Raw genomic sequence first — 22,195 nt, forward strand, 5'->3', positions numbered from 1 at the left:
CCTGCAACCTCAGCTTGATCTTCCGGTAGATTAAAAAGTGCTAGCTGATTCTGTGTACAAGTTTCTCTGGGATGTGGTGAGGGAGATTCTTTCTCTAAGTTGAGATTTACAAAGACCCCTCATCATGAAGATCCCCTCTATTGAAGGAAGCGTGAGGGTTTGTTAACGTGTGCCCCTGGAGGCCACGTGGGCATCACTTTATTTCAAACCGTGGGAAGCTGCTGCCCTTAAGAGAGCCACGAAAGATTAATGTCTGTGCTGTGCTTCTGAGACAGAGTGGGGCAGTGGGTGGGAGCTCGGGTTTAAAGTCACATGTGCTGGGTTTGAGTCTTGCTCTGCATTTAACTAGCTGTGTGTCATGTCCCCACTCTAAGCTTCAGTTTCCTCACCTATAAGATGGGGTAATAATACACTCCATCTTCTCCACAGAGTTGATAAAAGGATGCTACAAGGCAACTTATTCAGCATGGTAGCCAACGAATAAGTGCTGCTGAATAAATGGTGACTGTTTTGATTGCAAATTACAGAGTTAAGACTAAGTCAGAAGCCAGTGTCAAGTTCCAGATTTGCTTTGTGAATTTGGGCAAGAAGCTTAATCTCTCAGTACGTTCAGTTTCCTCGTTTGTAAAACAAGGGGGTTGGGCAAGTTGGTATCTTAAGTGAGATCCAATCTGAATCACCCAGGTGCTTCATTACATAATACAGATTCTCAGGTCCACCCTAGTTCCGCAAATTCAGAATCTTTGAGTGGAGCTCAGGAGTGTACGTTTCAGTCAGCTCCTCGATGATGTCTGTTGTACACTGCCTGCTCTGCTGTTTCAGGAATCTATAAAATGGACTCAAGTACCATTTAAATTATCAGGAGGAACTTACCACAAGGGCCTGATGGATCCTGGACCAAAATGAAATAACATGTGGAATCTTATTCCCAGGAGGTTTGTAAATACAGGGCCAATTTTCCGAGAGGAAGATAGATTTAAGATGTTCTCCCTTAGCTCATACCAGGAAATTTAGATCTGTGGGGTGAATGTACTTCTTTCCTATGCCCACAGGAGGTCAGTGAAACATTAGGCCTATGTTTTTTTAAATTGCAGAACAAAAGAATTTTGAACAGTGCTGGTCTACGAGTAGAATGCTTCCACATTCCAATTCTTTACAAAAGATAAGCTTTATTTACTCATAGGCTTCTCGCACGAGTGTTTGAGTTTCTGTGCAACCCCAAAGCCTGCAGTGCCCTGCTCTTTAGAGAGGAAGGTACATTAGCTTTCAGATTCATAAACTTTAATCCATCAGTAGGTTTTCTAAAATAATTGTCCTTGGGGCTCTGGGAGTCATTTTAAGGCAGAGAAAATTCTCTGCTTTGAATTTCTCTAGGACGCCTCTCTAGAAGACTTCAAGATGTCTGGCATGTGTTATTTCATATGTCTCCCCAGTGGACCTGGGGCAGAAGGATTATTAGCTGAACTTAGAGATGGGCTACTGGAGGCTCAGAGAGGTTAGACCACCTAACTGAAGACACACCGTAGTGGAAGGGAGATCAGAGCCCAGGTCCACCACCTCATCATCATGGACCTTCTTTACAAGATATGATTAATGTCATGGGGTGTTCAAGCCAAGTGTTCTGTTAGCCAATTTATACCATCCTGTTTCTCTTTTATTGAGCTTCTGTCTGGAGCTCAGCAGTTGGTATTTTTCCCAGCTCAGTTTCTTTTTCTTCTTTCAGAACCACAGTCATCAAGTGAGCATGGACGAAGTAGAATCATCAGGGTATGACGATCCGCACGCACATCTGTCGTAACGTGCATAGGGGTCTGTATCCACTTCCAGAGCTGTTGTCACTGCCCTGGCACAAGACCTCAGGCTTGCCCTTCGAGCTGGCCACAGTGACTGCTCACTCAGGGAGCCCTCTGAGGCTGTAAAGGCTCTGATGTGTTTCCTTCTTTCTCCCCCCGCCTCCTTTTTTTTTAACTGCATGCAGATGGCTTAATGACTGATACACCACAAATCCAGAAAGTGCCAGGTAATAGATACTTCACTCAAAGAGAAAGAGCATGCTGATCAATGTTAACTAACATTAATTAATTAATTAGCTTACTTGCCAGACATTGCACAACCTACATTCCAGGCATTTCCTGGACCCTGGGGTTTCAAAGATGAGCAAGGTACGGGCCCTGCTATGAAGGAAACTGTTCTCAAGCAGAGGAGGTCAAACAGAAAATCAATGACTGTGTTCCATTCTGAAAAGTGCTGTGATGGGCATATACCTGGGAGAATATAGAAGCGTAAACTGGGGAATTTCTCTCAGTTGGTGGGGATAAGTTGGTAAAAGACAGTTTTCACAGATCGTTGAGAGCATGCCACGTAAGATTTGTGGCCGGGATGGGGTGAAGAACTAGGAGAGAAGGAAAAGCATCTCTGTGAATAGGGCCTTAGGCTCCCTCCCTACAAGGCTTCCTGTGGGGTTTAGGAATATGGTGGACAGTCCCACGGGATGAGAAGACATGTTGGCGAGTTCAGTGTGAAGGACTTCTCCCCTTGGAGACGTTGCCTGATGGGCAAACTTTCTTTCATCCTGCAGAAGTGGATGCTCATGTCACCCACCCTTCCCTTCCCAAGCCTTTGGGCAGAGTAGAGGCTCTGAGTGAATCCTGAGTACCAGTTCCCCTAAATCCACTGATATGCCCATCTGGCCAAACCATAAGAAGGCCAAGGGCTCCCCAAATCTGGATTGATCTGGATCTGTCTAGATTGCTTGTGCTTATATATTCTCAGGGGCTGATAACTTCTTCCATCATGCAAAACTTTCTTCTTCCACTCAGCTCCTTCACTCTCTCTTATTGGATGACCAACTCATCCTGACATGCCTGGGATTCTCAGTTTTAAAACTGAAAGTCTTATGCTCCAGGACCCCCCTCTATGCTGGGCAATCTGGGATGGTTGGTCATTCTGTAGTCCCTCCCTCCTTCACCCATGCTTCTTCTTGCACATTTGCTTCCAATTCTTTTCTCCTTGCCTGCAAGCATAGGCATTCCAGTGGTTCTAAGGGACGCCTCACCCCTGCAGCTGGTTTATTTTACAACCTGCCTACAACACGTATCCTTCTGGGGGAATTCTTACTTATGCTCATCTGTTACTCTAAAGATCTCTTTTCGGTAGGGGATGCCCCTTCCTTCTGGCCACGGATTTGACTGACAGTGGATTCTCTTTGGCAAACAGTGACTTGGGGTGAGCTGAGCTCTTATCTGCTTTCTCTCTTTTGTTCTATCTGCATTTATGTGGCTCCAAAGAAGGGTGTGATTGCCTTGCTTTGCCATCACTAAGTGGGAACATCCCAACTGGACAGAGTGCCAGGTTGGCTCTGAGGCACCAGCTCTCTTGTGTCAACGCTCATGCCCAAGCCATCTGCTGAGTAGCATGGATGATTTCTCTAGCAAAACCTACTGCTAGTTCCACAGTAAGTGTATCGGTTTCCTAGGGCCACCATAATAAAGTACTACAAACTGGGTGGCTTGAAACAACAGAAATTTATTCTATCACAGTTCTGAAGGCTAGAAGTCAAAAATCAAAGCGTCTACAAAGCCATGCTTCCTGAGAGTCTGGGTAGAAGTTTTCCTTGTCTCTTCCTAGCTTCTGGTGGTTGCTGGTAATCCTTGGCACTCCTTGGCTTGCAGATGCAACACTTCAATTCCTGCCTCCATCGTCATATGGTGTTCTCCCTTTGTATCTCTGTCTCTGTATCTCTTCTCTCTTATAAAGGCCCCAGTCATTTCGGATTAGGGGCTCGTTCTGCTCCAGTATGACCTCATCTTAACTAATTACATCTGCAATGACCCTACTTCCAAATAAGATCACGTTCTGAGATGCTGGGATTAAGACTTCAACATATCTTTTTTGGAGGACACAATTCAATCCATAATCACAAGTAAGTGGAAAACGATGGATCAGGACAACTTTCTACAAAAGGTGGCTGTGTGTGCAGCAGGCACTAAAGCTTCATATAGTATTCCTTCAGACTACTTAATTGGCCTTTTAGGGAGTTCTCTTTTCTTATCTTTTTCTTCCTTTTTGTTTATTTGATTTCTTTTATCTGTTCCTCTCCTTTTCTTTTTTTCCATTCCCCAATTCCCTTTAAGCTATTGCTCCCAGCCCCACACCGTCCCTGTCTCTAGGGAAGCTCTCTACTATCAAAGCTCCAGGACTTACTGCAACCTTCGTCTCAGCTTGAATCCCTTCCTTGGAGTCCTTCCTTTTTTACACTCAATCCTGGGGATCTACAGAAGGGCCGGAGGTGGGGTGGTGATAGGGGCAAGGAGACCCCATATAAAAAAGTACCACTGAATAGTGAAGACTTAATCTGCCCAGAAATCTGTTTATTTCTTTGATCTCTTCTTCATATTAGGTTTTTCCTGTGTGGTTTCATTTAGGAAAGGAATTCTTAAAAAAGAAAGTAGGAAAATTTTAGCTCCAGGACATATAGTGAGAGGATGCCTCTGGCCATAATGTTGAAAATCCAAGCTAGGTGGTAACCCAGAGAGTTGTTGAAAAACTGAGTAAGCGTTCAGTGTTAACATTGGCTGGAGACCTTAGAAGTCACTTCCTTCCATGGTTTTCATACTTGTTAAATATGTGAAATCCCACTTCACCTCTGCTGTCTTTTAAAGCTAAGTGGAAGCCCCTGGTGGGAAAGGATTACACTTGGCAGATGTTCTAATGGCCAGCCCAGTGTCCTGCCTCTTCTCCATTTCCTTTGGCCATTGCTGAAAGTTAAAGGGATTCTCTCCATTTTGAAAACTGCTAAGTTGTAATCCAACCACAAGTTTTAGATGAAGTTGGGACTCAGACAGAAGCGGTGGTTTGCCCAAGGCCTCACGGTGATTGTTGGCAGAGCACCAACTGGAGGAGAGCTTTCCCATGGTGAGAGCAGAGCTTGGGCCTCCAGCCAAGAGCAGAACAGGCCTCCTCTTGCTTTGACGTCCATCATCCCTGTCCCTTGGCTGAGAGTTTTATCCTCTCACACTGCTCCACCCATCCAGTTCTTACTCATCCTTCAATGTTAAGCCCAAGCATTGCCTCCTTTGCGAAGTCTTTCTCAGCTGCCCACGCCAACTTAACTTTTCCCTTATTCCCACAGCTCTTCGTCATCCATATCGGAGCGGTTCTCACATTCTGCCACATTGATTTGTCTGTGAGTCAGTTACTGCCACTTCTTATTAGCCTGTAACCTGCATCACTCCAAAAAGATTTCAAATAGATGTTTCCCTGCTGTTCTAGGAGCTCCACAGTGTAACTCCTACACCTAGCACAGTGACAGCACACAGTAGTGCAAAGTCATTATTTTTAGAATGAAAGAACTAAGCAGTTGGGTAGAAATCAACTTATGTTCTAAGCCAATGTACCCCAAGCTTTAATGCACATTAAATTATCTGGGAATTGTGCGAAAATTTAGTTTCTGATTCAGGAGGTATAGATTAAGGCCCATGAGTCTGCATTTAACAAACACCCAGTGGCTACTAATGCTGCTGGTACTCAGCGTCACTTGTGAGTAATAAAGGAGAGAAGATTATAGTATGTTAGCTCTGTTAGCGTACTGAAAAGGGACAGGAGAGTAGGGATAAAGCACAGCCGGCCAAGGAGCTCAGGGCACATCCAGAAAGAGTGCAAACAGCTGAGACTGAGAATGAACCTTAGAGAAGTGCTTCTAGCTGGTGATTCCTGTCTGCCTGGGGCTCAGCCAGAAAGGAACTTTAGCATTGTTGACTTTGATAACACACAAAACCATCAGGAAGTTCTCTCACCATTCAGCATGAAGGAAAGATAGACTGAGACTCTCTTAGCAATACTTTCTTATATTTGGGCAAGAATATACACTTTACAGAATGCTACACATACACTATCTCAAAGATTCTTAAGAAAGAAGTGTGATAATCCATTGTATAGATGACAAAACTGAGAGTCACACACATACGAAAGGCTTGCCCAGGGTAATTAGAGTCACAGGGCATTGATAAAGGGGATACTGTGATTTGACTTTCATTACATCTATCCTTATAGCACTTCCCCTATCCAAACATCCTTAGTACTTAACTGCTATACAGTAGCTTGTTTTAATAATTATCTTCCAAGCAAATTGGGACCTTGTCTGAGTTGTTTGTCATCAAACCTTTAGCACCTAATGTAGTGTTGCACCTATAAGGCACTCCATGAATATTGGTTAAATAAATACATATAGAGTTTCACTCTGTATTGGAGGGTCCCCACTTATACACTCTGTCAAGATTATGGGGTTGTGTTCAAAGGATTACAACATAGCACTAGAGAAGTCAAGGATGTGGGTTTTGTTCTGCTGTATGAGTCGCACAACTTTGTCGTGCTCCCCACTCATGCTTCTCAACACATTCAACAGCCTTCACGAAAATGGGACCTATCAGTGATTCAGGAACTTGGCGAGAATATGACTGTGTCAGAAAAAACAACTCAGGGTGTGTGCTGGGAATGGCGATGGCATCTTTTGTGAAGATGATAACTCATGTCATAGGCATTTTGCTGAATCACCTCTTTACCGTGATGCTCCAGGTCAATCCCATTCTCCACTACCTAGTGAACAAGAGCTATCTCTGAACTGCCCCATGATCAGCAGAACATGGAGCCTTGCCCACAGGAGCAGTTAAGGAGGGAAAGCAGCCTTATTACCAATTCAAAGGAGAGAACTGAATCTTCTATTTGCATTTATTCCGCCCTTATAATTCCTTTTGGTTTGGAAATTGGTTGTTTTCTTGTACCTGATACATGTTCTTCAGAAAACATTCAAAAAGACTTCAAAGAAATGTCTTAATCATGTAAGATCCAAGCGCATTACAAAGGAGGCTGGGAAAGGTAGTCTTTCTGTGTGCCCAGGAAGAAGAAATGAGATAGATGAGCATCTAGCCAGTCTCTGTCAAAATTGCCAAGCAATTTTTCCCCACCCTCATACTTTTTCTAGATTATTCCATCCAAACATTGATTTTCAAAACTAATATTAGTAATAATAGCTGACATTTATTGAACACTTAGTATGTGCCAGGCACTGTGCTGATTACCCAACATACAATATTTATGAAACCCTTACAGACAACTTATAAGGTAGGCACTATTTGTATCTCCATTTCACAGATAAGAAAAATGAGACAAAGGAAGATAGAGTGACTTTCCCCAGATTGCATGACTAGAAATTGGCAGAGCCGGGCTAGAACCCAGGTCTCTCTGATTCCTAAATCATTACATGATACTGTGTTAACTGACACTTGGCTTCCGCCTGTTAGGACCACCTCCTTTGCAACCCTCTGCTTGGAAGTTACTCATTTTCCTTGTTTTGCTTTCTACTGATACCCTTCCTCCAGCTCCAGCATGGAGACCAGGTTGACATCCTCTAGACATTCACTCCTACTTTCTACGTTTATTATTCAACTTTGTTCCTTCATCAGCCCCTCTTCCTTTGACGCCCACAGCTTGCTGTCATCTACTGACCTGGTGGCATGGCCATCTCTTATTGAAGTATTCAGCATTGCTTATGGTCTTCGTCTGCAAGCCATTTCCTATCATTGTCTGGGCAACTTCAAAGTCTATGTGGATGATATGTTCAACTCCGTAGCCTTAGAGCCTCTTCGCTTTCCACACCCAAGTTCACTTTAGCTCTTCTCAATGGAAACATCCAAATCCTGCTGTCATTGAAGACTGTTTGGCTTCTACCTTCTAGCTCTCCCATAAACCTCATCATCAGCCTTGTAGGGCACTTCTCCACCAGTCTAGGCCACAGCTCTCTCCAGGCCTCACTTCACTTCCTATGTAGTCTGGAATCCACGGGTGACTATTTCACAAGGGCACGGAAGGAGTAAGGTTGGATAGTGTCACAGGGTAGAAAAGAAGCTGGAAAGGGCAGTCAGAGGCAGGGAAGAGAATTCTCCTTCTCACCACATTGAGGAGCTGCTGAGCTCTGAGAACAGAGCAGTGAATTATAGGAATTGTCAGGATCTTACTGGAAATGAGCTGTCTCTGTCTAGCTAAAGTGTTACTAGGAAGGGAATCTGCGGGAATCTTAGCCCTGGATCTGGCCCAGACAGTCAAGTTTTTCTTGAGGTATGATCTTGTGGACCACCTTAATAGAATGATCCTTGCTAAAGGGTGGATTCTGAGGCCCCATCTCAGGCCTCCTGAATGGGATTCATTGCTGATAGACCCAGGAATCTGCATTTCTAATAAAATCCAATGTTTCTTATCTACCTTAGGATTTGAAGATCTTTGACTTAGCCTGGTCAGACTCATCTCCCCCAGAAGGAGTTAAAAATCTCTGTCACCTCCTACTCCCACTCCTGTGACTCACTCCAACTTGGAGAGGATTCAGACTTGCCAATCACTAGTTATTTTTCTTTGAAGCCCCTCAGAACTAATTCTACTCCCTTCCCTGAAGGGTCTAGAGTGGGACAAGCATAGTTGGCTCAGGAACAAACAGAAATTCCCCCCAAATCTCCATCTTCTCTCCTCTTGCCTCCTCCCCATGTTGAGAAACAGCTTCAGTCCCTCCCTTCCATGTGCTGGTGGAGGGGAGAGCCGGTATGATCAGGAAACTGGTTAATCTACAGGGGTAGACATCAAAAGATAAAATTCCAGTCTTTTATGACTTTTAAAACCCGCCTCAGGGAGAGGACAATGAACCAGGACTCCCGCACTCCGAGGATCTTGGTAGTTCCTTATCCACGTTGAAATAAATCAGGTCAATTAAGCGCCCCTCGGAACACAGAGTTCCTCTTTCTGCTTGGTGCTTTCCAAACAGCACCTCTGCCATCTGGGTCTCTGCAGCCTATTCACAGTGCTGCAAAGATGGGGCATTGCTACTCAATTCTGGGACAGCTGATTTCTACAATTGGAAACAGCACAGGGTTTGAACTCAGAGGGCCTGATTCAAATCCAGGCTTTACTCCTTACCTGCTACCTGACCGTGGGCAAGTCACTAAACTTCTGTCTCTGTTTCCTCAGTTCTCAAAAGGAAATAATCCTATTCCACCCTACCTTCTCATAGGGCTTTTGAGGACAAATGAGATGATCCTTGTTATGAAAAGGGTAGAGTTGTGAATTATTGTGAGCAGGAGTTGACACGAGCATTATCCTGAAGCATCCTCCACTGGGGGTTCCACCTGCAGCCGACAGAAGGTGACCCACTGGGCTTCTAGCAGTCCGCAAATATTGGTGAGCCTCAAAATGCTGCCATTCCTGCAAATTCACATTCCCTGGCTCCACCAGAGGATCAGTGGTGCTCCATGTCGTTCTAGTGCAGACAGACCAATGGTCCCGGTATGACATCCAAGCAACCCCGTGAAGAGATGAAGAGGGCCAGTTACTGCGTGAGGTGGAAGGAGAACTCTGCTTTCCGTCACCTTTTGGGGACTTTAAATTTACCTCTGCCAATTTGTATCAAGAGATGAGAAGTTACTTATTCAACTTCCCAACAGTTTTCAAACACTGGAGTAAGGCAGTGTGTCTGGGGGAGTCAGGCAGGCTGGCTGTTCAGGCTATTGGAGTTCGAGGGACTCCTGGCCCAGCCCATCGTCTAGGCCGCTCCTCATCTGTGTCCTCGCCCATCAGCCCATCCCTGTCTTGGGTCTTGTTACCTCAGGTCCATGAACTGGGAATGACTTGTCTGGTCAACTGTTTCTGAGGTACCAGGACTGACGCAGGTTTAGTGAGTTCCAACCCCCTCACATTTTTATTTTTAAGAGGTTTATTACTTTCTTTGCCTGAAAATAATTTTTTGATGGCAAGAATTTTGGGAGCCATGGCAGGCGCTGTCCCCCCAGATAACAGCAGAGAGGAGCTGGCCCATTTGGCTTTGAGAAACTCTTTTATTATTATTATTATTATTGTCTTAACTTTTTTTGTTATTGTGGTCATAACAGCTTATGAAATAGTGAGATTTCAGTTGTACATTATTTGTCATATTCCATATAACTATGCCCCTTCACCCCTTGTGCCCACCCTCCACCCCTCTTCCCCCAGTAACCACTAATTTGCTCTCTTTGTCTGTAAGTTTGTTTATGTTCCACATATAAGTGAAATCGCATGGTGTTTGTTTTTCTCGGTCTGGCTTATTTCACTCAACATGATGCCCTCAAGCTTCATCCGTGTGGTTGCGAATGGGACAATTTCATCTTTTTTTGTGACCAAGTGGTATTCCACTGTATACATATATACCACGTCTTCTTTATCCAATCATCAATCCATGGGCACTTGGGTTGCTTCCACATCTTGGCTATTGTGAAAAATGCTGCAATTAAGGTAGGGGTGCTTAAGTCTCTTTGAATTATTGATTTCAAGTTGTTTGGGTAAATACCCAGTAGTGATTCAGCTGGGTCGTATTGAGGAAATCTTAGCTAGGAAAACAATTCAATCTCAAGCTGTTGGGGCCAATGTCTCTTTTTAAATTATAAAGATGATGCCAGTCTTCTACTTAAAACATTCTAATGGCTTCTCATCATACTTGAAATAAAATCTAAACTCCTCAGCCTGGCCCTTGCCTGTGGCCCTGGACTCACCCCATACTTTCACTTCCTCCCACAGGGGCCTTCTTCTTGTTCCTCAGACATGAACCAGCCACTGTCATTCCCTCCTTGGGCCTTTTGTGGTGACCATGACTTCCGCTTAGATTCTCCTTTCCTGTCCCTTTGCATGAGCTGGCTCTTTCTAGCCCCTAGACGCTTCCTTAAATATCACCTCCTCCAAGAGGCCTTCTCTGACTACTCAATCTATTGTTGCCTCTTTCTATCATAGGATCCTATTTTCATTCTCTGCAGAGCACTCATCATTCTGATATTTTATTATTATTTACTCTCTGATTTCTGTTTCTTTCCACTAGAATGGAAGACAGAGATCTCATGTTCACGTCTTTATTCCCCGCTCCTTGTGTGGTGCCTGGCGCACAGTAGGCCCTCAGGAAACAGTTGATGACTCTGAAGGAATTGCCGTTGAAGCTGGAGACTTTAATCCCAGGCTTGTTCCTTATCAGGTGGGTGGTCAGAGCCTCAGTTTCTTCCTCTGTTAAGTGGAGATGGTAGCACTGACTTGGCAGAGTTGTCAGCATTTAATAGGAAAGACTACTCAAAAGTGCCTAGAATGTAGGCGATGCCCACAAAATTAGTTGATTAATTAATTAAAATAATTCCCTTCCCTCTCCTCCTTTCTCTGGCCCTGGCTCTGGAACTTATGAGCCCCATGGCCTTGACAAGTCATTTTCGTTCTCTGGGCTTCACAAGGGGGAAGGACTGTCACCAGGCCATCAGCACAGACAGTCTGAGTTTTCTAAGTGGAAGGAAACTAGGTCTCTTTTCCTCCAGCCACAGAACCAAAAAAAGCTTCCATAAATTAGAGCAGAGATGCTCCTCCCCTGCCAAATGGGGATGGTGGGGACTTCAAAAAGGAAGCTCCTGAGAGGAACCACCCTCTGAATACTAAGCAGGATCTTAATTTCTCCTTGAATGGGCAAGCTTTATATCATGGGCCTGCTGCTGGCAGATAGGGGAAAACCTTGATGGTGGCTGAGTTAAATATGGCTGGAATTTACAGTGGAATAAAAGGTGCCAGATTAATAGGGTTTCTTTTCTCTGAACCGTAAATTGGAAGCCCTGGTGCCTGATCAGCTACTAAATCTCCGGTCCCGAGGGCTTCTAGATGGAGAGCTCCGGGAGCACCCACCTGGCAGCTGAAGGTTGGAACAAATAATGATCTCACCAGAGGCTTCACCCTGCAAGGGATGCTGGGTTGAAGGGCAAAGGGACCTACCATATTTGCATGGTGACAGTGACGTCTGATCCAGCCTCTGCTCACTGGCTGAGGGCGTCAGCCTTTCCCCAGTTATCTCAGACGTGGCCTGAGCAGAGGGCAGCAGACGGAGGGATGGAGAGAGCGCAGGCAGGCGGCGTCATGGTTCAGGTGCTTGGAGGTATTCGAACAGGTTCAGTAAGCACCTCCTCTCTCTCTCTCTCTCAAAGATGAATGCTGCAGAGACAGAAAATGGCTCAGGGTCTGTGACTGCTCAGGGCCACCCCTGCAAGCCCCTACGCACATTTTCTTTGGGAAAATACCCTGTGACATTTTAAGGAGCACGGTCTGGGTACAGCGCAAAGAATCCTGTCCTCACTTGCCTGAAGCTGGGTGTGGGGGGGGGGGGGCGCAGAGAACAGGATGGAGGTGGATCTGATTGTCCCTCAAGACTGAAAGGCAGGGAATAGGTTTTATTTCATTGTCACAGTAAACTTCCATTTAGTTTATTTGCAATAGATTTCATTTTAGGATTGAAGAAGCCAAGACCCAAGAGATTAGCCAACCTGCTCACAGTCACGGTGTGGGATGGCAGCAGCTAAACAAGAAACAAATTCCCTGAACATCTCGGCCCCCATGCTTTCTCCTTTTTTTTTTTTTTTTTTTGAGGAAGATCAGCCCTGAGTTAACACCTGCCACCAATCCTCCTCTTTTTGCTGAGCGAGACTGGCCCTGAGCTAATATCCGTGCCCATCTTCCTCTACTTTATATGTGGGACGCCTACAACAGCATGGTTTACCAAGTGGTGCCATGTCCGCACCCGGCATCTGAACCGGCGAACCCCAGGCTGCTGAAGCAGAACATGCGCACTTAACTGCTGCACCACCAGGCCAACCCCTTTTCTCCCTTTAAAGCTGCCTTCCACTTCACTGTCCATAGGGAGGAGTACAGATGGTGGTCGGGAGGATGTGAACATGGTGATGATGCTAGCTTTTGTCCTGCTGCTTCCAGCCTTCTCCCGGACAGGGAAACAGCCTGTGGACTATGAGAGTTGGGATGACAGGAGCAGCATAATCTCAGAGTAACCCCTGAGCAGACATTGCTAAGCCATTCAGTGCCTTCATGAGACTTGGAAGAGATGCCCGTTCTGGATAAACGGATCCTGTGCCAGGCCTGCATTTTAGCCTTAACTTGCCCCTTTGGCTGTGTGCTCTTTTCAGAGAATAAGGTACACAATCATACGCAGCTGCCCTGCTGATGGGAATCCTAATATCGGCTTCAGAAGGAGACTCGCCATCACAAACCTTGCCATTTACCTTTCTCTTCTTCCCTCTGCTCTTTTCAGCGACCCCTTAAAGGACGTATCTACTAAAAACATCCAGAGAGCTTGCCCAGCTGCCGATCTGGGACTTTTGGTAGAACCCCACCAGGCCACTCAATCCACGCAAGAAATTGAAACAAGCAGCAGAGATTGGGGGAAATGTGCTGAAGGTGGCAGTCAAGTGGGGTCCATTGAGGCACCACTTCTGCTGATGTCTTCTACCATCTTCCTGGAGTCTTCTGCCGTCTTCCTGGCCAAACTTGGAGCACTCCCAACCCTCCTCTGAGCTAGGAGTCATTAAGCTGTTTTGGCTAGATCCTCCATGGACATGTAGCAGAGTATTTATATCCCACCTGCTTTTTTTCCCTAATGTCAACAACTCAACTGACTTTGGTGTTTTCTTTGCTGCATTAGAAGAAGTCAGTTTCTCTTATGGACAGGAAGGTGACCTTCTCTTGAATAAAATACATTTTTCCTACTAGCAACTGTACTTCTGAAGACCAAACCCTCCCTGCTGTGTGTGTGTCTGTGTGTGTGTGTGTACACTCACGTGTATGTGTGCATGCATGCTAATTATTTAGGATGATATTAAAATTGCACTGAGGGGTCTTATGAAAGAGGAGAATAAAATAAAACTTTTTGGTGGAAGACAATACATGTATGTTCTGCAATTGAGGAGAGACCGGGAAAGAAGGGAAAAGAGGGGGATCTGGCACCAGGAGTGTAGTTAGAGCAAAACAGCAAAACCTCGGATGCCAGGCAATGGGGCAGAGAGGACTACTATGTGGGTACTGCTTGAGTTTCTAGGAGGTAGACTGGATCAGGATCTTTGTCAGGGGACAAAGTACCTGATAATTTCTTCACATCATGTGAATGATGATAGGGGCCACCTCATCTACCCCTAGAGCTTTCATCAGACAAAAGTCCAGTGACTCGCCCAGGCTACAAGTCTTTCCTCTACCACCATCTAGATGCCCCATGAGGCCATCTCTCTGCAGAAGTCCCAGGTCAACTGTCATGATGGAAAGGGATCCTGAGTAAGAAGCAAGGAGATGAGGAGGAATTGACGTACTTGTGTGAAGGACTTAAGCTGAGCAAGCAAAGGTCCAGGAAGTTAAACCTATGAGCCTTGATTTCTCAAGTAGGAAACCTCCTCAAAGTTCATTGGATTATTTTTGGTGAGAACAAATCCACTTGTAAAGACATGAAAGGAGCTTGCAGTTTCGAACAACTCAACTGTAGATTATTCTATGAAATAAAGACTCCTTTGATCATGAGCCAAATTTGTCCCATGATTTAACGTAAATAAAACTGTATAAAAATGTAAACCTCTTGGAAAGTGAATTTTCCTAAACTTAACTAGAAATGCAGCCACCGCTTACCTCTTCCCTTAGAGTAGAAGCAATAGACAAGGAGGATAAGGAGGATGGAAGTGTGTCACCAAGAGCCTCTCATTTTCTCTCCTCTACCCTCATTCAAGCTGGAATGTACAGTCATCTACCACACGATGATGTTTTGGTCAGTGACGGACCACATATACCACAGTGGTCCCATAAGATTAGTACCACATAGCCTAGGTGTGTTGTAGGCTACACCATCTAGGTCTGTGTAAGCACATCTATGATGTTCACACAATGATGAAACTGCCTAATGATGCATTTCTAAGAAAGTGTCCCTGTCGTTAAGTGGTGCCTGATTGTATTTGTGAGTTTTGCTGGGACCAAACTTCTCAAAAGTAAGACTCATTACAGGCTCTTAAAATCAGCCCTGATATCAGTTCCCCGGCATTGAACCCAGCGTATATGGGGTTAAAACTAAAACCCATCACCCCCTTTCCTGCTTCTCTAGCTCCACTCATATGTAAATACCTGTTTCTTTAAACTTGGACTCTTTGAGCTTTACAACTAAATGGGAGTTACACATTGTTAAAAGCCCAGGTGGCCTGGAGTTGGAGGCACACTAAGGTTTAGCTAATCATGTGTCCTTGAGTTTGCCAGGAAAGCCGCTGTCTCAAGAGTGTCATGGAGCGCAGGCTTCCCAGACCTCAACTCCTCACTCCCGGCGCTCAAACCCACCTCAAACAGGAAGACAAGACAAGAGACAATGGCGAAGGACGCCCACCTGCCATCCTCCTATCTCACCATCCTCCCGCCTGGCTGCAAGCAGCCTCTCAAGGCCAATCGCAGGCTGGTGGAAAAGCACCGAGTTGCACAAGCTACATGTTCCCCCGCCCCTACCCAAAACCCCAAATAAAAATCCCTACCCATTCTTCATCGGGGAGCTAGCAATTTTTGAGGCATGAGCCCTTGCTTTGCTCCCTGTGCCTGGCAAGTAAAAACCTTTCTTCTTCCACTCAAGACTCTGTTCTCGTTATTTGGATTGGCAACGGGTTCAGAGACCGAACTTTCGGTTACAATTGGGTGCTGTAGTTAGAAAGGATCTCAGAAGTCATCTGGTCTACCCTCCCACTTGTAGCAACATCCTGCCCATGATAAATGGCCACTTGAGGACAAGGACTATTGGGCCTCATTTGACTTTGGTTCTCCAGCACCTAGAACATCATTTGTCAAGTAGCAGATGCTTAATAAGTATTGACTGAATGACTTACTGACTGACTGAGTAAATGAGTGCACATCTCTCATTCACAAAGCCTGTCGTCTTGACCAAAACTCTTATCAATCTTCTCTGAACTCTCTTCTCAACTAGGCCCTGATTTTTGGCTTCTGTGTTCATCTTTTCATTGTCCAATTTAACATGAATCCTGTTAAATCAGTTTAACCAGAATCCCCCGCCCTCAATATCTGATCAAGTTCCTCATCTTCTACCACACTCCATGTGATGTCTGATTACCCTGCCAGGCATTCCGCAAGAATCCTATTGGGTCAATTTAGCCAGAATCCCCTCTTACCCCTGATGTTTCCTCCAAATAATTTTCCGTCCACTGACTCCCTCCCTGCTCCTTGGCTGTAAATTCCCACATTTCCTTGTGTTTGGAGTTGAGCCTGATCTCTCTCTACTGCTAAACCCCACTGTAGCAGCTCCCCCTTGAATAAAACCTACCTTACCATCTTTCATGAGTGTCTTGAAGAATTTTTATTTAACATCAGCAGCTACTTGAATACCTCCAGGGACAGGCTGCTTACTTTCTCAGGAGGTAATATGTTGTTTTTGTCAGCTCTCTGATTATTAGAAAGTTGTTTAAATTGAATCAAAGGCTGACTTTTTGCAAATGTTCTCCCTGTGTCCTGGTTCTGCTCTCTGAAGGCAACAAAGAAGCCTTTCCTTCATTTTCTTCCTGTAGCTTCTGCTGTCCTGTTTCTCCTGGTGTTCTTTCTTCAGCAGCCAGTGACCTCATGCTTCTCCCTGCTGATCTGGAACATATCCCGTGAAGTGTTCAACTCACAGATGGCTTGCCAGGGCAGTTCTGTATGATTTAGGGCTCTCCTTTCCTCTTGGTCCTGTTGGATGAATGTCTTAGGTACCATCCTTTCTCAGCTAGCCACTATTGTAGAAAACTAGCTAAAAGAGAAGATATCTCTGGTAGTGATATTATCAGTGATGTTCATTTTCTTCTTTACATTTTCTTGTAATAGTGGAAAATGCCACAATGAGAATGCCTTACTTTAATAATCAAGAAAACAAACCCTATAAAGCTATTTCTATTGTGGAAGAAAGATACTGATAAACTGGTTTATAATAGAGTGTTGATGAACACTATTGGCCAAGAGAAGCTTTATCAAATACATACTAACTACCAGGCACAGAACTGGGTGATACAGAGATAAACAGAAGCAACCTTTTCCTTCAAGTAGCTCCCAGTTAATGTGCTCAAACAATTATGCCATACGATAAGAAAGTGCTTGGGTTGCTATGGGATCACTGAAGAGGTGCACCGAGAGTAAGCTGGGAGAGCAGCAAAGAACTTTCACACATAGGTGTCCTACAGGGATCGAAGAGAGAACTAAACGTGAAGATGCGCTGACATGCAAGGGTTTGTGTCCCCTTCAAGGAACTTCCAGGAGTTTCGTGGGTTGGGAAGGCAGGGTGTGAAGCAGGAAGAAGCAAGAGATGAGGCAAGAGGGTCTCGAGATCACAGAGGACTTGCTGCTAGAAGTGTAGATCTTGTTCTGTGCGCGTGTGCATGGGGGTGGGGTGGGTAAAGAGGCAGGTAGGGCGAGAACATTTAAACCGGGACAACTAATAACTTTGTCCAGAGAAATGATCTGTAAGGTGGAACTGCTGACAACATGCTGGTTAGTAGGAAAGATTTCTGGGGGTGGACATGGGGGACAGGAGCGAAATATGCACTTTCATCTTTCAAGTAGTACCGTACTTGTAGCTACTCATAGACAGTCCTTCTGCTCTGCCACAGGAAATAGGTAAAGTAATTGCCAAAGGCTTAAGAACGTGTATTCTAGAACCAGTCTTCCTAAATTCTAATCTCAGCTCCACTACTTATTAGCTATGTGATCTTGGCCTCTCTGTGTCTCAGTTTCGTCATCTGTAAAATGGGAATAATAATAATACCCACCTTATTGGGTTGTTGGGAGGTTTAAATGAATTAGCGTATGTATGGCTCTTTGAGCCAGGCCTGGCCCTTAGGAAGTAAGATGTGTTTGTATTATTGTTAGCTATGTCCTGTCTTCTGAAGGGTATCAGAATATGCCACCCTAAAATATACCTCTTTGGCATATGGATTATTTTGAGCTAAAGGCCGTTGAGAACCAGAAGATGCAGGAAAAATTCTAGAAAGAGGGCACAAATTTTCCATTTATAAAGGAAATTTCCATTTGTAGAGATGTCTTTCTTTCCCATACCACAAAGAGGAGGACTCTTTACAACTCTTGTCAATGAGAAAGCACCAATTTAAATCTGTGTAACACACCTTACCAAACAGCACTTGTTTACCAACTTTTCCTGGTCACCTTCCCATAACTGACCCACAGCAGAGCCTAAGTGCTTTTCTTTTGTTTAACTTAAGATGGTTAATAAACCCAAATTCAAACCACCCGTTTGGGTTACTCACTGCTGGATGCTCCCATATATCCATGAGCAGTGCATATGTTGATAAACTTCTGTTTGTTTTTCTCTTGTTAATCTGTCTTTGGCCAGTCAAATTTATGGGATCCTTGTGTGGGGGACTGGAATTGGCCACCCCAAGATATGTCTCTTTGACATGAGGATTATTTGGAGCTGGTTACTTTAAAAAAACTGCAGACAGGAAAGAAACTCTGAAAAGTAGAATTTACTTACCCTCTGTTAAGAGACATTTACATTTGTAAAAGAAATCTCCATCTGTAAAAGTGTCTCACTCTCTGTACCAGAAAGAAGGGAGAATGACCTTATCTCTAGAAACTCTTAATCAATGTGGAAGACAAGGACTTGAACCGGCATAATAATCTTACTCTTGTTTACTGTACTTGTCTGGTAACCTCCCGTAACTGACTCCCCCTCCCCACCCCCAAGATCCTTCTGTGTCTTTAGCTGAAGATATTTAAGGTGGTGGCTTCAGCCATTTTGGCGAGTTGCTCAGTTTGCCTGAGCCTCTCCCATGTATACATATTATAAAGCTTTGTTTAATTTTCTCCTGTTATTCTGTCTCATGTGAATTTAATTCGTTGTCTGGCCAGAAGGACCCAGAGCGGGTAGAGGAAATGTCTTCCTCCCCTACCCTTGCTAGGAAACCTAAGATGGGTAAAGGGGAAAAAAAATTTCCTCCCCTCCACTTCTCTTCACTGTTTTCTCTATGAGGGAGGAAGAGGGGACCAATGGGATTTGGAGTTAGAAGCAGCATGCCTCCATCACTAACTGATTGTGCGACTTGGGCAATTTAACCTCTACCAGCCCTAGTTTTCCTGTTGGAAATGCAAATGAGAAAAAGTCGCACCTCATAGGGTCTTGTGGGGAACCAAATGAGGTAATGGATGCAAAAACACTTTATATATTCTAAATTGTCAAGTACCAGACATTAGATTAATATTCTCTCACCAGTCTTCCCATAAAGAGGGCAGGGATGGGTCTCCCTATTTAACAGAGAAACTGAGGGCCAAAGGGGTTCGGTAATTTACCACAATTCTTCTGCGAGTGAGTCAGGTCCGGCCTGGGACATGCCTCTGCACGCAGCAATTCCCCTACGCTGTCTGGTCAAGTGTGCTCTGCTAGCCATATCCAGACCCAGAATCCACATAAACAAGAGCAAAATCCTGGGCCAGCCCCTCCTGCCACTTCACTGGGTTCTAATTGCCTCTCATTTCAGAAATAGGAATAATTAAACAGGAGCTTTATTTTAATAGGCCTTAGGTCAGGCTCAGCATTCTGCATCCTTGGTCAATTTCCCCACATTTCCTAGCTAATCTGGGGGAGAGGAAACTGTCCTGAAGTGGTTCATTTGCATCGAAACCACTGTAATTTGTAAGTAAATGGCATTGCTTTTAAATGCAAAGGAGCATGGGAGAGTTGACAGGAAAGACTGTCTTTGATTCTTCAAATAACTGCAACCCCTAATGTTCTGGAAATAATCTTTCCTTCTCTCCAATTACACCCATCCTAGGAGGAGCCCCCTTAACCCTTCTTCAAAACATAGCCATTAAAGTTTCTCTAATGTAGGGCAGCTCTCCTTGCCCGCAGGAAGACTTATTTGAGGAGCAATTTTCAACTGGTTAGACACACTGAGATGCCAGTAAGCCAAGTGTTGGGAAACAAAGATGAATAAGAGACTGTCCCATGGCAATTAAGAAGCTTACAATCTCCGAGGGGAGATAAGGGTGCAACGTATGTCATAGCAGGCAGAAGAGCTGCAAAGTGCTTCATGCTGTAGAATCTGAACCTGCTTGGGAGATTAGGAAAGACGCGGAGAGAAGACGGTTACTCTCTTGGGCTTCAAAGGCTGACATGGTTGCTCCACCAAGACAATTCTTCATTGTCCCCATGACCCATACTCACATCACAGTCTCATTCCAGCTGCTCCACTCGATGCTTGGACCTCCACATTCTACAGTCCGTCCTTAGTGTTAAAGCATCGCTCTCTCCAGGAGTCCATTGGGAAGTCACTTCGCCATCTAAAGTTACATGGTGAATCCTACTGAGAAGCTCTCTGCCTCTTTTCTAGCCTTCATTCTGTTCACTCTGTGCCTGAGTTCCTCTACACCTTGGGCAGCTCTCTGCTGAGGATAGATGGTTCAATGGAAGATTAGAACTAGGAGTGCACTGGAATCCAGGCTCTGACCCTAGCCATCTGCTTAATCTTGGGAAGGTTATTAAACCCCCAAACCTCACACTCCTCATCTGTACGATGACAATAATAACTATCATTTTACTAAGTTATTGGGAAGGGTGGTTAATAGATATAAAGCAATTAAAAGTGTTACCTAGGCTTAAGGAACTGGTGACCCAAAAGTGGGTGCTTTTGCCCAGAGCTGCTGGAGCCAATAGAAAGAGACCAGGTTCAGAATAGCAGAGCAGAAACTTTACTCATTGATCAAGGAATATGGAGAAGGCGCTCTTGTGCTCTTAAACACCTTCTCTCCAAGGGAAGGTGAGCAGGGTTCTCCTGGGATGTGAAGGAGGAGGGGTCTCCACATCATCGCTCTGGGTGGGGGCATGTGGGGTATGCACAGATCCTCCCTTCTTGCACATGGCCCCTTTCCTTCGTTTCCTTTTGAGCAGGGCGCCCCGTCACCATCTCTGACTGTTCTGGTCTGGACTCGTTCTGCAGTTTTGTCATCTGGCCATGTTCTGCCTTGGCTCCTATAAGCAAGTATAAGTTGTGCTTAAAAACAACGCATTAGACATGGAAAATGTTTTAGGGATGTCTCTGGGTGACGAAATCTGCTTGATAAAAAAGGTTTGTTTTCCTTTATGGCTGTAAACCGTTAGTTGCATTGGGTGTATTGAGTCATTTCCCAGGTTTGTAGAAAGATATTTTTCCAGTGTGTACTTGGTAAATAAATGCTTACCGAGGGAATTAATGCTCTCTTTCATCCCCACGTGCTTGTCTATGCTTTTACTACCATTTGGAACATCAGCACCTTAATCCCCTTCTCCCCACCAAGTAACTTGGTTGACCACTGCTGAGTATTGGAAAAGCAGCCCTGTACCCCACACCCAAGCTAGACAGCTCCAGTTATGGTAGAGAAAGGAGGGGTGAGAAGAGTGAGAAGACTTGTTTTCTAGAAAAGCGTGTCATTAACTCTATTATTGTTCAAACATAGTCTCTGCTGGGGAGGCCCGGGGCGCAGTGGTTAAGTTCCAACATTCCACTTCTGCGGCCTGGGGTTTGCTGGTTCGGATCCTGGGTGTGGGCCTATGCACTGCTTGTCAAGCCATGCTGTGGCAGGTGTCCCATATATAAAATAGAGGGAGTTGGGCACAGACGTTAGCTCAGGGCCAGTCTTCCTCAGCAAAAAGAGGAGGATTGGCGGCAGATGTTAGCTCAGGGCTAATTGTCCTCAAAAAAAACAAAATCACTGCCTCTCTTTGGGAGAGGTTGTACTTCCCTGCCCCACTGATGCAGGCTTGGCCGTGTCACTTGCTTCACTCAATGAAATGTGAGCAGCAGGACCACTTATCATTGCCAAGAAGGAGTGTTAAGAGCCAGTGTGTGAATTGCCATGATCTTTTTTCCCTCTGCAACCCCCACCAGCTATGCTGCTCCACCTGCATGGGTCCTGGTTAGAGAACAAGGGCAGAGTCACAATTGGCCACAATGCACATGTGTGAGAGAGAAATGAACCTTTGATGCTGCAAGCTCCTGAGATTTCAGGGTCACTTGTTACTTCTGCTCATCCTGACCAATACAGCATATTTGCTGGCTCTTCTTGCTCTGAGTTGCTGCCCAGCCCTTTTCTCCCACTCTGGTGATGGCTTCAACTCCATTCCTTAATAGTTGCCAAATCTATATATCTCAAGCCACAGTCCTCATCATGTGGATAGCCTGCCAGCACCTCTACACAGAACCAAACTCACTGTATTCCCCCCCAAATCTGCTGCTTCTCCCACCATCCCTTTCTATATCCACGGAACTAGCTAGAGAAGTCCAAGATGTCACTAAGGCCATTCTCAAATCCTTCATCCCCCTGGGGCCTGAGGCTG

At 45.0% G+C, this 22,195-nt stretch overlaps 1 long non-coding RNA gene across 2 annotated transcripts; it reads left to right on the forward strand.

Annotated features, from left to right (window-relative positions):
- Nucleotides 1-396: 396 nt before the first annotated feature.
- LOC139078868 (uncharacterized) lies at nucleotides 397-14,433 on the forward strand. Of its 2 annotated transcripts, none has more exons than XR_011532021.1 (4): nucleotides 397-935; nucleotides 1,724-1,809; nucleotides 10,883-11,032; nucleotides 12,304-14,433. It is a non-coding gene; the product is annotated as an uncharacterized lncRNA (long non-coding RNA). The 2 variants fall into 2 exon arrangements; XR_011532020.1 differs by having other exon boundaries at nucleotides 719-935; nucleotides 13,130-14,433.
- The last annotated feature ends 7,762 nt before the right edge of the window (nucleotides 14,434-22,195 follow it).

Source organism: Equus przewalskii, chromosome 23, assembly GCF_037783145.1.
Source record: "Equus przewalskii isolate Varuska chromosome 23, EquPr2, whole genome shotgun sequence".
Classification (NCBI taxonomy): Eukaryota; Metazoa; Chordata; class Mammalia; order Perissodactyla; family Equidae; genus Equus; species Equus przewalskii.